The sequence below is a fragment of the Opisthocomus hoazin genome, chromosome 13, assembly GCF_030867145.1.
Source record: "Opisthocomus hoazin isolate bOpiHoa1 chromosome 13, bOpiHoa1.hap1, whole genome shotgun sequence".
In the NCBI taxonomy this organism is placed as follows: Eukaryota; Metazoa; Chordata; class Aves; order Opisthocomiformes; family Opisthocomidae; genus Opisthocomus; species Opisthocomus hoazin.
The window spans coordinates 2,406,371-2,419,576 of record NC_134426.1 but is presented as its reverse complement, the minus strand read 5'-3'; positions in this window follow the sequence as shown (position 1 = coordinate 2,419,576).

Here is a 13,206-nt window from a genome sequence, read left to right as displayed (position 1 = left end):
GTAGTGTTCTGTTGTGTTGTGTTGTGATCTCTTGTGCTCTGTTGTGTTTACGTGTAGTGTTCTGTGATGTGTAATATTGTGTTGTGTTCTGTTGTGTTCTGTTGTGTTCTGTTGTGTTCTGTTTTGTTCTGATGTGTTCTGCTGTGTTCTGTTGTGTTCTAATGTGTTGTGTTCTGTTGTGTTCTGTTGTGTTCTGTTGTGTTCTGATGTGTTCTGCTGTGTTCTCATTTTCAGTGTTCTGTTGTTTTTTGTTGTGCTCTGATGTGTTCTGTTATATTCTGATGTGCAGTGTTCTGTTGTGTTCTGTTGTGTTCGGTTGTGTTTTGTTGTGTTCTCATGTGTAGTGTTCTGTTGTCTTCTGTTGTGTTCTGCTGTGTTCTGTTGTGTTCTAATGTGTTCTGTTCTGTTCTGTTCTGTTGTGTTCTGTTTTGTTCTGATGTGTTCTGCTGTGTTCTCATTTTTAGTGTTCTGTCGTTTTTTGTTGTGTTATGATGTGTTCTGTTATATTCTGATGTGCAGTGTTCTGTTGTGTTCTGTTGTGTTCTCATGTGTTCTCATGTGTTCTCATGTGTAGTGTTCTGTTGTGTTCTGATGTGTTCTCTTGTGTTCTCGTGTATTTTTCTGTTCTGTTGTGTTCTGTTGTGTTCTACTGTGTTCTGTTCACATATGTAGTGTTGAGTTGTGTGCAGTGATGTTCTTATGTGTTCTGTTGTGTTCTGATGTGTTCTCATGTGTACTATTGCGTTGTCTTCTGTTGTGTTTTCAAGTGTAGTGTTCTGTTGTGTTCTGTTTTGTTATGATGTGTTCTCCTGTGTAGTGTTCTACTGTGTTCCGTAGTCTTCTGTTGTGTTCTGTTGTATTCTCTTGGGTTCTGTGATGTTCTGATGTGTAGTGTTCTGTTTCGTTCTATTGTGTTCTGATGTGTTCACATGTGAAGTGTTCTGTTGTGTTCTGTTCTCTTCAAGTGTGTAGTGTTCTGTTTTGTTCTGTTGTGTTCTCTTGTCTTCACATGTGTAGTGTTCTGCTGTGTTCTGTTTGGTTCTGATGTGTTCTGATGTGTTCTCATTTTCACCGGACTCCAGGAAGGGGCGCAGCCGGGGGGGGGGGCTGACCCCACCTGGCCAAAAAGAGCCCAGTGTTCCATACCCTGTGACGTCACGCTGGGTTCCGGTGGGGAGGGCGGGGCGGCGGGAAGGCACTCGCGGCTTGGGGGGACGCAGCGCCGGTCCTGTTTCGGCAGAGCAGCTGTCTGGGTTGTACGGTTCGTTGTTGTGTTTTCTCCTTATTTGTATCGTTGTTGTTCCTGTTTTCCCTCTGTTTGCTGTTCTGTTAAACTGCCCTTATCCCGACCCACCTGTTTCTGCCTCTTTCTTTTCATTCTCCTCCTCCGCACGCCGGCGGGGGGAGGGGCTGCTGCGTGGCGCTTTTGTTGCCGGCGGCAGCCGAAACCGAAACAGTTTTTCAGCAATTTAAGTCACAGATATGATCTGTAATGGGACAGATGACACTAACTGCATCTGACCATCCTAATATACTCCAGATGTTTATCTTTGCAAATATTGTTAGCTTGCAGTAGACTTTGTGCAAAGGTAGCAAGAGGAAGAGAAGTCTGTCTTTGAATTTTAAAGCTTTCTTTGCATGTGTCATTTTGTGTCCTTCTGTCTACGTGACTCGCAGCACTACACTGCACGTTCTGCGGAGCCCCTGATCTGCTAGTGACATTAACGGCTAGCTGGGTGGTGGTGGAAGGGTGCCAGTTCTCGCAGTGCGAGAACTTATGTGATGCATTGTATCAGCATCTTAATGCTAAGATGATCTTTAGGATGAAGAAAGTATTTTAAACAAACACCATGTAGTTCCGTGCAACATCAGTGCTTTTTGTTCTAGACAGTGAAGTTCTGTTGTGTAGTCAAAGCCGTAAATGGAATGAAATGAGGTTGCTTTAAACAAAGGTTTCATAAGTTGTTGAAAATCAGTTTTGAGGAAAATGTCTGAAATGTTTTGCAGAGGTGAATCTGGTGCTGGGAAGACTGAAAACACAAAGAAAGTTATTCAATACCTTGCTCCTGTTGTTTCCTCCCATAAAGGAAGAAAGGACCATAATATTCCTGTAAGTTGGGATATTTTATCATTTGTTTATTGTTCTTTTTGAAAACTACCATCTTTGCATTTAAAAAAACCATAACTTTTTTATTAATGATAAGCTGTAATGTAATCCACATAATTTTCTCAACTGTTATTTTCTCTTTAGTAGGGTCTGAAATGAGCAGTTACATTAAAATTTCCAGTTGATGTTAGCTGTTTAACTTCTCTTCTGAAATTAAAGGCTTTATGCAACCATTGTAACTAGGAACGGTATCAAAGCTTTCTGATGCAGTGTATGCCAGTTTTCCAAAAATTTAATTAACTTGGGCAAGTCTTAGTGAATTTAGTTCCCACAGATGCAGTTTTCAGTACTATATTTGTGAACAAGCTTTCTGTTCTTTCAAAAATTATCTTGTAAATAAGAAAAATCATCAAGCTTCAAAACTGCTGTAGACTTGATATGTCTACAAGCGAGCAGCTAATAAAAAGCTCTAGTTTTAGTACATTACAGACAAAAGCATATACACTTATGTCAGAGTCTTGGGTTTTTTGGTAACTTGTCACTAACTGATTTATGTAGAACTTTCTTCAGATTTACTGCTAGACTTCAAAATTCACAATGAGTTTTTATCAATATTTTGCTTTACAAGATATGGATGGGTTTGAATATCTGTTGCTATGAGCACTTGGATCTCTTTGCAGTGGAATATTAATTCAACTTGCTAGAAGCAAGTGGCTTGCTATATTCGATACTGGCGTATGTGGTTGGAAGTTTTCAAACTATATCAGACTCAGAAGCATCAGCTTCTGTAATTTCTAGTGTATAACACTTAATATTAAGATATTCTGGAATGTGTCAAGACTCAAACTCCTAGAAAACCAGGAGAGGACTTTTGACCAGTCTGTGAAGAAAAAAAAGCAAGAATTTGAAGTTGGAGAGAGGGAAAGATTGCTCTGCAGATAGATTTGGAGGCCTTAGGAGGATGCTGTGACTGGAGTGTCGGCAGCATTAGCATTGTCATGTGCTAGGGGAATACATGGCTCTGCAGAATGCTATTTAGAAAGTCATCCTTCAGAACTTGTTTTCTGTGTGGGTTTTGATTTATAAATATTCTTGGATTTATGGCTGTGCAGCCTTGAACAAAACTAGTGTCTTTAAAATTTCTACAGGAGTATAATTGCCTACAACTTTTTTGGGGGGAAGGGAATTATGCAGAGAATGGAACTGCACAGAGTTTGTATACCAAGTACTTCTAAACACACTATTGACAGCTTGGAATGCACCAGGTTGAAGAGACTTCTGTGAGCCTCTTGTCGAGCCTCCTTTCAAAATATGCTTCCCTTTAAAGCTGAGTTTTGAAAACCTTGTGTGACGAAGATTATACAAACTTTCTGCAAAACTTTTCCTGTGCTTAACCACTTAAACAGTGAAAAATAGGGGTTTAAAAAGTACTCCTTGTTTGTTTGGCTGTGTTTCCATAAGCACTTTGTGCCAGTACCTGTGCTAAAAGTAGTCCCCTTTTTGAGTTTTGTCATCGTAACAATTCCTGTGGCCACTCACTGGGCTTGGAGACTGCAGGCTCAAACTACTGTTCTGAAAGTCATAGAATCATCGAATGGTTTGGGTTGGAAAGGACCTTCAAGATCATCTGGTTCCAACCCCCCTGCCATCAGCAGGGACATCTTCCACCAGACCAGGTTGCTCACAGCTCCATCCAACCTGGCCTTGAACCCTGCCAGGGAGGGGGCAGCCACAGCTTCTCTGGGCAACCTGGACCAGTGTTTCATCACCCTCATGGGGAAGAAATGAAGTCCATCTGGCTTTAGATGAAACAAGTTTCCTCTCTTTGTTGCGTGGCTGCATAACTGATATGAAGTGAAGGCACAGAAAAAAGCTGGGGTGGAAGATGTTGGTGAAGGGAAGGATGAGTTGCTCAGTCTAATGCAGTGCTGGCTAATTCTGTTTAAGTTGCTGGTTGAACTGGAATCTAATTCTCTACTTAGCAGCGTGATCAAATGGGACAGGAGTTTAAGATGGTGGGTGTAATCAGCTGCTTCGTGAGCCATCGAAGACTGTCACGATGAAGAAGACTGGAAAAGTTTTTATTCTTTGTAAAACATAGTTCAGACACAGTAAAAAGAATAGGGTAGTGTCCTGAATAGAAGTTTGATACTTTGATTGTGCGCTTCATTCAATGCACTGCTATAGTAAGCACTGAATTAAGTATATGTTTATGAAAAATGCAAAATGTTCACGTAACCTAAACCGTTTTGAAAATACAAATGAGTCTCGCTTCTGTAACAATTAATTTTTATTTATATACTGCAGATGAAGAATGTCTAATCTACACACCTAGCACTCAAAAGTTAGGAAGTGTCAGAATTGGTTATATTTAAGCAGCCTTAACTTGTTCCTGTTCACATATATATTAGAAAACTGTAGAGGGCTGGTGGTGATCCGTAGTATCCATCTGTACAGCCTTTGCACTGACCTGTGCACAAAGATGATGCTAAACAGGCTTGTTAAATAGACAGCAAGTCATGGATTTACTTTTATCCATCCTGTAACGAATAATTATCAGTGCTATGCATATTACTGAGACTTCTGAAAGTTGCATGGATTTTTTTTTATGAACAATTTGTATGCTGATGAATGAATAATTATCTTCCCGACACCATTCTGAAGTGTAGGGTTAACTTCGTCTCTTTTGCCTGACAGGCAAACCTTTACAGGGTGCTGTAGAAGTATTACAAACAAACGCAGCCCCCAGTTTGACACCTCAGGCCATGGCCAGAGTAACAGTAATGGTCTGCCATGCCACAAATGCTCACCATGTACGTTCTCCAGCGGCACTGGCTGTGAAATGTTTGGCTTACGCAAGGAGCATCGCATAGGAGCTCTACTCATCCCTTCAACAGCCTTCTTGTGTCTGGCATTCAGCTGTTTGTCTGTGACACTTTTCTTTCCCAGCCGCCCTGTTTCATCACAGCTGGTGGCTGTGTGCCTGCAGAGGAGTCCTGCGTAGCCCTTGGCACGTCATCCCCAGGCAGGGGTCCTGTGGGGAACGGAGCCAGTAACACAGTGTAACCACGGAGGGTGGAATTACAGCGCCCAACAGCCTGAATACTAACGTTTCCTAGTTTTTGAGTGTTTGAATCTGTAGCCACACTGTCTCATTTCTGTTTAATCACAAAGAATGTTAAAGGTATTGTCTTGGGCACAGTGCTAGGAAGCATGGGTGGGTGGTGGTGGTAAAAAGGTAGAAGAGAAGCTTTAGTGCTTGTGGGGCTTGGCAGAGCTAGGTGAGACTAGGGTAGTCCCTTAAATTAGGAATTGAGTCTGGGCTTTCTAGAGCCAGGTGATGGAGAGCAGGGAGAAGCGCATGGCAGTGAGTTATGAACAGGCTCATCTATAGATTGAAGGTGGAATGAAAGCGAGCCTGAATCCTTGTCTGCAGTGTGCTTGGTTGAGCATCAGAACTAACACGTGTACAGTTCTAGTTGGTGCGTAGCAAGGGAGAAAAGATGGAAGATATCTGTTGTAAATAACTGGAAGCTTTAGCTTCACATCCAACACATCTGCGCTCTAATGAATCTGGGGGGAGTGGGACGGTAGTGTTACGAACTTTACCAGTAAATCTGAATATTTTATCTGCACCAGGCATATTGTGGTTTATTCGGTTGTTAACCAGGTCATACATGGACCAGCTTTCTAAAGGCAACCATTGTGCTTTAGCCTGGGCATCTCAGACCAAAGGTGACCCACACTGGTGTCTGTTGGTCTGGTCAGCTATCCCATGCTCCTAGGCCAGCATAGGAGCCTCTCTTGCCTTTGCTGTCAATTATTCCTCTGTAGACTCAGGTGGTGTGGAGAAAAGGTTATTTAGAATGAAAGGGTGAGGAAGAGAACAAGGACAGGTAACTGGTGAGTGGAGGGGGGGGCTCATGTGTCCAGAGAGGGGTTTTGACAGATTAAGCAAGGAGGGTAGGGAGTAAACAGAGTCTTCTAAACTACTTGTCTTTGTGGCTCATCAATCCTGTGTGCACTAAGTGGCATGGGAAAGAGAGAAAAGAATGAAATCGTGTTAATGCATGTGTTAGAGCTGCTTTAATATGGTAAAGAAATGAGTCCTAATTCTGACTCTTGGGCTCTGCTTTAGTTTAGAAACTTTGTGTTTTTGAATGGGGAGGGAAGTCAGTGCAAAATGTAGAAATAACTAAAAAAAAGTTTGCATACACAGCTTTCCAAAAGAAGGAAAAGTGCTGGTTGTCACTCACTGCCTGGGGGCTGCCATGAACTTGCAGGTTCTCCAGGCTGCGTGAGGTTAAGGGGGTACTCTAAGCTGGACTGTGGACATACCTGGACCCTATTCATGGTCAGATACCTGAAATGGGCAGGTGTGTTCCATCGTGGTAGTGTGTGAAGTAAAGTTCTATAAATAACTGCATCCATCTACCACCGCTGTATCCACTTCTAGGCATTCTGGTACTGTGTACCTCTGGTTCAGGTGAATGGAATTAGACTTTTGTTCACTTCCCTGCTCCTCAAAGCCTTCACATCCCAAACCCACTCTTATTGTCACTAAAATTCAGGTTTCTAGGTGGTGCCGTTTTAAGCTTCAGAAATAGAAGCATAGAATCACTTAAGCTGGAAAAGACCTTTAAGGTCATCGAGTTCAACCGTAACATAATTACTGGTACTTGCAGGTTAATGATGGCTTTCAGTGACTGCATTTGCCTTTGTAGCTGAAATACTAAATTGTTTAATCTGTTTTATGAATTTCAGAAGAAATATAATTGGCTTTGAAGTACAGGATCATGGGTAGGCTCATTCAGACTGAAGCTCCCCTTGGTGAGGATTTCCCAGATGAGCTTTAACTGCCCTAATTGAAACACAGAAGTTAAGTGTGTGTCTGATTATGTTCCGTTCTGTTTCTAAGTGAGGACAGAGATGGACACCCTGAGGAAGCAGTCTATCCTGTCTGAAGATAAGCAAAAGAAATGCCTCTTATGTTCCCAGGTGTACCTATCCTTCTCCAGTGATTTCGGAAGGAGCGGTAGCTTCATACTGAAACATCTAACCTTATTTTTAGATCCTGAGTTGTTTTCTGAGCAGGTATGATGCAGCTTTGCAAAATTCACATCACTTAGCTGAGTAAACTAAACCTTTGCTAGCTGCTTTACAGAACTCTGTCAAAACCTGTTATTCTTCACTAAAACAGTGCTAGTTGCTAGTTATTTAAATTAGTAGACATAAACGGAAGAAGTGTGCGTCTCTCTTGGTGTGAAAATTTCTTGTGGTCTGAGTTTCACCACCGCGTTTTCTCCCTAGGCTCTCCGGTGTGAAGCTCAAGATTGTTAAATTTGCTGACTGAGACGAGGGAATAGGGGAATTGAAAATTTCTGCGTTTCTGCAGAAACTGCAAATTTGGATTTGGGGGATTTTTTTGTTTGGCTTTATTACACTCATGTTCCATTTACCCTTTTTTCTGGCAAAAGTTAAAGGTATTCCAGTTTTTTAAGACTTTGCTTCTCATGTGGACGGTAATTCTTGAAAGAAAGCTTCTGTCTCGATTGTAGGATTGCCTTTCTTAAGTACTTGAAGTACAGGGCAAAAACAAAGCCACAGGCTCTGTAAGTATTGCTTTCCTCTTGGTTCTTTCATAACCTTTTTGATTTTTGAAAAATAGTGATGATCTTATCCGTAGAAAAACACCTTGCAGTGACTAAGGCTGTCGAGACAGTTACTTGGTGTTGTGGGTTTATTTTTGTTGTTGTCAAAACTGTGGAAAGCAGGGCTGCCGGAGGCCCGGCCAGTCTGACTAATTGAAGTCTTGCTTGTCTTGCAAGCCCCCCTTTCTGTTTGTTGGAGGACCAAAATTCCAAATTTCTGAAGGTGAGACCAGTATGCGTGGTGGAGATTCTGCTCTTAAGTGATGGTAGTACCAAGTGATAGCTCTCAAAGCATTTCAGGCTGCTGTTGCGTTATCTATAGAGTTTGCGCCTGAAGACTTGTGGGGTTTGACCAAGTGGAAGCTGAGACACTCAGAGCTTTAAAAGGGAGATATTTGCCATGCATTCTTTCCAATTCCATGGGTCTTCCAAACCTAAGAGCTGGAAACAGTGTTTATCATAGCTACTGTTGTTCATTGCAAACAGAGTTCCAGACCTCCTGTGTGTTCAATTCCAAGTCTCGCTTTCTTGGAAAACAAGTGTTCATGTCTCTGTACGGTTCCAGTTGATCCGTAGTATTGACAGGTCAGTCACTTGAAATGAAATCTGTATTATATCTGGTGTATGAGACCTCTGTATGGATTTTGTATATTCAGTTATTTGTGTTGCTTAGAGACTATTGTTGTGGAGTCTCCTTCTCTGGAGATATTCAAGACCTGCCTAGACTTGGTCCTGTGCAGCCTGGTCTGGGTGACCCTGCTTCGGCAGTGTTGTTGGACTGGGTGACCCACAGAGGTCCCTTCTAACCCCTACAATTCAATTCTGTGATTCTGTGGTTCAAATTCTATTGTAGAAGTTATTCTTTCTCCCCTTTCTCATGGCTAGGAAAAGAAGCTGATGGAGGATCCAATTGCTGAATGTACTTCTCAGCTGGCTGAAGAAGAAGAAAAGGCCAAAAACTTGGCCAAATTCAAGAACAAACAGGAAATGATGATCACTGATTTGGAAGGTTTGTTCTTGCTACATTTGCCTGTTAACAAGTTGTACATCATGCGAGAAAGGAGTGGATCACTTATTACAGTGTATGCAGTATCTGGTCCAGTCTGCTAAGTGTAACCTTATATGTAGATACCTTAATAGCTGTTGCTTTTTATCTAAATCTTGAAAGAATAATTTATTGCTTGCAAGCCTTGTTGCATTTGGCTGCTCAGTCTTTCTCGTGTTTAATTTGTTAGCTTTTCATTTTTGAGAATCCATTTTATTTAATGATACACTCCAGAAATTCATGTTGTTGCATGCATCCCTTAGTAACAAGGTAAAACATCTGTCTCTTGGGAAGGCGCTACACTTTTCTATAATAACACATTAGAACAACATATTTCTGGAAAAACGTTAGTAGGCATTCATTAGTCTTCTAATATTTTTTGAATAAGCAAATCTGAATTGTTCTGCCTTTCTTGATGCTTTGTTTATCTAAAATGGTTCAATTTCTTTGGCCATTTATTTCTGATTGTTTTGCCTGTGTTGTCACGACTGGATTAGCCCTATATGTAACCTTTCATGATGTTATGGTGGGTTTTTTAATTACTTATGGTTGTAAATAGGTATTGTGCAACATTAATATACTGCCAAGCCAAAGTTGCAAAATATAAGGCAATGTTGCTATCTGCCCTAATTTGGAAATATTTTTTTCACTTACTGTTATGGGTTGTCTTACTACATATTTTAATACTGATGCGCTTATGGAAAAATACCAAAGTTTAGTCTTATCTGTGTAGGAAGGTATTGAAGTAATACGAATAATAGATGATTGATGTACCTTTTATTTAAAAAGCCTATTCAGGGACTTTAAGATGGGCATAAGTAAGCTGTACTCATTGGAAAATAATGCTTGAGTAGTTGTGTACTTAAATTGGGACTAGTGTTTCTGAAGATACTTGACAGATGTGGTTGGTTATGGTGCTGTTCCCAGAGTGATGACCTTAGAAATGGAAATTAAAGCTTAAATATAAGGCATGCAACTGCTTGGCTAGTAAAGCACAGTAAAATGATACTCTCTGAGACAATTCAAGAAGCCATGAAGGTCACTCTGCTAGGGTCTTGACACTGGTAAGTACTGAAATTTGGGGGGGGGGGGGCAACAAAAACCCACAAAACACCAGAAAAACCCCACTAATTCAGTTTACTGTGAGTTTTCCCCATTGCGAAATTGTGTCTTATGCCACTCTTCTGTCACCTGCCAGAAATACAATGTAAAAACAGAGAAAAGTGCTATTTTTTTTTTTTGAATGAGGAGCTGTTTAGAGAAAAACAATGTTACTTCAGATTGTCTGGAAAATCCCAAATACCCCTCGGTAGCTCTAAGATATGATTCTTGAACATGGCTCCGTTTCCATGTAGAAGATGTCCTGATCTTGTAGCAGGCTTAGGAGGGGTGTGAGAAACCCCTGCACTGAGAACCCACAAAGTATTGAACAAGTCTAATAACTTACATTTATTCTAATAGATGTTGAATTGTGCTAATGCTATGCTAAGCAAAACCTTCCTGTGACTTCAATATATTACATACCTGGTCATTAGCTAACTGTAGACAATGCAGCCAATAACTATCTTAATCAGACCACAGGCAGATCATCTAAATGTATTTTATTGCTAGGGCACTGATAACTGGATGGTTTTCACAAAGAAATACCTTAGGGCAGGAGTATCTTGGCTACACAAAGAAATTACTGGAGGCTATCAGGGTTGCAAAGTCTTGCTAAATATCAATGGGATGTGAGTTAGTGGTACAGATACTTGCAAAAATTGTTTATCCAAGTTTTCTTTAAGTTACACTATTTTCCAGTAGACCTTTTGGAGTCTAGCCTAGCCCTTCCACAACTATGCAAGCCATAATTTTTTCCAGACTGTAGTTCTTCATTTTTGAATCCTGATGTCTGCGATCACCTGGCCGAGCAGCTCAAACTGCTCTTCTGTTAGATTCTATTCCTTATTTTTCTGTCAACATGTGATTATGTTTGTTACCTTACTTCAAACTTTTTTCTCCAGTCATTGACTTTTTCTTGACTTTCTATCTGAATCATGCAGTTCTACTTTGCTATTTCATCTTTCCCAGTCACCCTTCCAGCTGCAGTCTGGAGAAAGAATTGACACAGTGTATATTAAACTTCCCACCCTTCTTGCTGTCCCATTGCCCTGCCCCTGAACCTTCTGAGGATAACAACAGGAAAAAATTGCTTACAAATATAATCCTTTACTTCCATAGAGGGCTTAAAAAAGGAGGAGAAGACCCGTCAAGAATTAGAAAAAGCTAAAAGAAAACTTGATGGTGAAACAACAGACCTACAGGACCAAATAGCTGAGCTGCCAGCCCAGATTGAAGAACTGAAGATCCAGCTGGCCAAGAAAGAGGAAGAACTGCAGGCTGCTCTTGCTAGGTCAGATCATGATGGAGCTTTATGACTACAGAAGTGTGGTAGAAACCTACTTTCCCAGACAGAATTTCAGCTGACTGCAAACTGATGAGTTAAAACTGGGAGTGTTCAAGCAGAAGCCAGTTCATGTTTGTACTACAGCATCTCTAGACACCTGTGTGTTTTGCGTAGACAGGGCAAAAAAGGAACTCAATCTTTCATCACCATCCTTGCTCTATAAAGCTCCAAAACCAATGTTTCATCAGGGCTTAATAGCACTTTGGCTCTGGAAGCTTTTTAGTCTCCCAGAGTTCAGCCTCAGGAGGGGGAAAAAACATGTAATTGTCGAGAGTGTTCTTAGTTCGTCCAAATACTGGATAATGTCTGTCCAACTCAATCAAAGATCTGTGTGGTAGTCTTGCAGCCACATGTTATAAACTAAACACCACCTGAGTTTTCTGAGTAATGATCTCTAACTTTGCAGGAAGAGACAGTCCTACAGACAAGGGTGCATTTTTGGGAGTGTTGAGGTCTACAAAACTGGAATACCTGAATGCAAACTGGAAAGCTTGATCATTCCAGTAGTGCATCTGTAGTACCTGGGGCACTGCGCTCATTAGGATCTTGAGAATAAGAGTGCAGTAGTGGCTTTGTCTGTGAAATTTTAGGAGGTGGATTTTGTTCAAGTGGGAAAGATGAGTTATTTTTTGAGTACATAACTTATACTAGACTTATGAGAAGAGATCTGAAGCTATGAAATATCATTAACTGTTGTGGTTCTGTTTAACAGAGGTGATGAAGAAGCAGTTCAGAAAAACAACGCACTGCAAGTGATAAGAGAGTTGCAGGCTCAAATTGCAGAACTGCAGGAGGATCTTGAATCTGAGAAGGCATCTCGCAACAAGGCGGAAAAGCAGAAAAGAGATTTAAGTGAAGAGCTGGAGGCTTTAAAAATTGAACTAGAAGATACCTTGGATACCTCTGCAGCACAGCAAGAGCTGAGGTAGGATCATGTGTCTGTATAAGCAGGCACCATTAAAATTCACCTTGAATTTACAAAAGACTAAAATGTTGATTTTTGATAACTATTGATGCTTCCTCTAGGACAAACCGAGAGCAGGAGGTGGCTGAATTGAGGAAAGCAATTGAAGAGGAAACCGAAAACCATGAAGCACAGATCCAGGAAATCAGGCAGAGGCATGCTACTGCCCTGGAAGAGCTCTCTAAACAACTGGAACAGGCCGAAAGGGTGAGCAGAAAATTAATTACAGAAATACATTTTTCAGCTTCAGGACTTTTATAAGTAACATCAGTGGCGTGGTCACTTCCAGTGATATCTGCAGATCTAAATTGTCCTCTGTACATACTTAACTACTGCAGTTGAATCAAATATATCCTGCTGTTTGAACATATAGCAACTTTTCAGATAGATGCCAAGACTATCTAAAAGTGTTTGTTAGACCTGGAAACAGTGCACCTAGAGATAAGTTGATGTAGTACTTTTGTGGGAATTCTCGAGCAGCCTATGTGTTTATTTGGTGAAAAGCAGTTCTCTGCCTAAGCGAACTGCGGAATGGTTCCAAATAAAGTAATTGTCATGTCGACACTCACAAATAACAAACTGTGAGTACGGGTAGCATAAAAGTTCTTCCAGCCACTCTTCACTTTATGCTTGTACCGTGACCTCCAGTGCTAGATATCTGTGGAGTATCTTGCTGATTTGCAGAGTTCTATTGTGTCTCTGGTAACCCCTGCCAGAGCAGAGGAAGCGGCACACCTGGACAACGTGGTTCCTACTAGTGCAGCTTCAGTGTCTTTGTTCAGAAGTAGAATTAATCCAACACTGCCAAAGAAAAAAAAAGTATCTCTAGCTTGTAAAATTTTATTTCTAGTCATTCACAGATATATGGGTGGACAGTTCATATACTGTAGTAATATTTTTGTGTAGGAATATTTCAGAAGCCTCCTTAGTTTAAAATACTACGTGAGAAATATAGTAGTTAAATCTGATGGAAATTATAGTTTATTCACCTGA